This window comes from Cervus canadensis, chromosome 13, assembly GCF_019320065.1.
Source record: "Cervus canadensis isolate Bull #8, Minnesota chromosome 13, ASM1932006v1, whole genome shotgun sequence".
NCBI classification, from domain to species: Eukaryota; Metazoa; Chordata; class Mammalia; order Artiodactyla; family Cervidae; genus Cervus; species Cervus canadensis.
Genome location: NC_057398.1, coordinates 24637580 through 24639941, shown reverse-complemented (window position 1 = coordinate 24639941; position 2362 = coordinate 24637580). Strand labels below are relative to the sequence as shown.

General features: G+C 32.0%; 1 non-coding gene across 1 annotated transcript; it reads left to right on the top strand.

Moving 5' to 3' along the window:
* Positions 1 to 1720: 1720 nt before the first annotated feature.
* On the top strand, positions 1721 to 1827 carry LOC122452608. The gene has a single exon (XR_006272772.1). It is a non-coding gene; the product is annotated as a U6 spliceosomal RNA (small nuclear RNA).
* The last annotated feature ends 535 nt before the right edge of the window (positions 1828 to 2362 follow it).

Genomic DNA, 2362 nt, shown 5'->3' with positions numbered 1-2362 from the left:
GTTTATACATATATATGCATATATATATAACACATTTATATTACATATATTACATAGACACATACACAATCAAATATATTGTTGCATTATTATTTTGAACACACTGTCATATCAATTCAGAAATAAGAAAAATAAACTATTTTGCCTTCACTTATTCCTTCTTTGATGCTCTTCCTTACTTTACACAGATCCAAGTTTTTATCTATATTATTTTCCTTCTCTCTGAAGAACTTCTTTTAACATTTCTTGCAAGGAAGTTCTACTGATGATAAATTTCAACTTTTATTTGTCCAGAAAAATATTTGCATCTCCTCCACTTTTGAAGATAATTTCACAGAATTCTAGGCTGGTGGTTTTTTTCTTCAAACACTCCACAGTCTTCTTGTTTGCATGGTTTCTGAGAAGTCAGATGTAATTCTTATCTTGTTCCTCTATAGGCAAGGTGTTTTTTTCTCTTTAGCTTCTTTCAGGATTTTATCTTTGATTTTTCTGTAGTTTGAATATTCTATGCCTCAATACAGTTGTGCTGTTTTTTACTTGTTTTTTAATCTTGTTTGGTGTCCTCTGAGCTTCCTCTATCTGTGGTTTGGTGTCTGGCATTAATTTGAGGAAATCCTCAGCCATTATTGTTTCCAGTATTTCTTCTTTCTCTCTCCTAGTATTCTCATTGTATGTTAACAGTTGACCCTTGAACAACACAGGGGGTTAGGGACACCAACCCTCTGCACATTGAAAATGAAGTAAAACTGTCATTATTCACAAAAGACATACTCAAATATAGAAAATCTGAGGAAATTCACTGAAAAAACTACTAGAATAAACAAGTTCAGCAAGATCACAGGATACAAGAACAAGACACTAAATCAATTACATTTCTACACATTAGCAACAAACAATTCAAAATTGAAATTAAGAAAACAATTCCATTCTCAATAGCACAAAGAAACAATTTAGAAATAAATTTAACAAAAAAGTGCAATACTTGGACACTGAAAATGATAAAACACTGTAGAATAAAATCTTGGAAAAAAAAATCTTGAAAGGTTTAAATGAATGGAAAGGTAGCCCATGCTCATGGGTTAGAAAACAGTACCATTATGATGGCAATACTGTTCAAATTAATATACAGATTCAAAGCTATTACTATCAAAATCCCAGCTTTTTTACAATGATTGACCAGCTGATCCTAAAATTCTTATGACAATGTAAAAGAACAAGAACCGACACAATCTTGGAAAAAGGACAAAGCTAGAAGACTCACCTTGATTTCAACAGACTACAAAGCTACAGTAATCAAGACAGTGTGGTACTGGCATAGGGATTATTTAGATCAATGAAATAAGTTTGAGAGTCCAGAAATAAACCCAAACGTTTATGGCCAATTGATTTTTAAGAAAGGTAACAGACAATTCAATAGGAAAATAATAGTCTTTTCAGTAAATGGTACTGAAACAAATGAATATTCATATGCAAAATGATTAATTTGAATGCTTACTGCACACTATACATAAAAACTCAAAAGGTATTATAGATCTAAATTTAAGAGCCAAAGTTATAAAATTCGTATAAGAAAACATAGGAATAAATCTTTGGGACCTTGAACTAAGCAATGCTTTCTTAGATACCACACCTAAAGCACAAAACACAAAAGGAAAAAAAATTGACAAATTGGGATTCATCAAAATTTAAAACTTCTCCACTTCAAAAATAAATGAGTTCTGTGCTCACTTCGGCAGCACATATACAAAAATTAGAACAATACAGAGAAGATTAGCATGGCCCCTGCACAAGGATAACATGCAAATTCGTGAAGCGTTCCATATTTTTTGGACTCTATGGGAGAAGGCAAGGGTGGGATGATCTGAGAGAACAGTATCGAAACATGTATATTATCAAGTGTGAAACAGATCACCAGTCCAGGTTGGATGCATGAGACAAGTGCTCGGGGCTGGTGCACTGGCATGACCCAGAGGGATGGGGTGGGGAGGGACGTGGGAGGAGGGTTCAGGATGGGGAACACATGTAAATCCATGGCTGATTCATGTCAATGTATGGCAAAAACCACTACAATACTGTAAAGTAATTAGACTCCAACTAATAAAAATAAATGGAAAAATTAAAAATGGAAAAATAAAAAATAAAATAAAATTATATGGAAAAAAAACAAAAATAAATGAGTTCTGTTATTTCCGATTCAAATTTAACATTATAGAGTTTCTACTAAACTTGATCTTTCAATTGTGTTAAATTATACACTGGTACACTGAAAATCTCGGTTTCTAACACTGTTATAATTACATACATTTTATTTTATTATGAACAGTGATAAAATAACAATGTTGTTGTTTAGTTGCTAAATTAT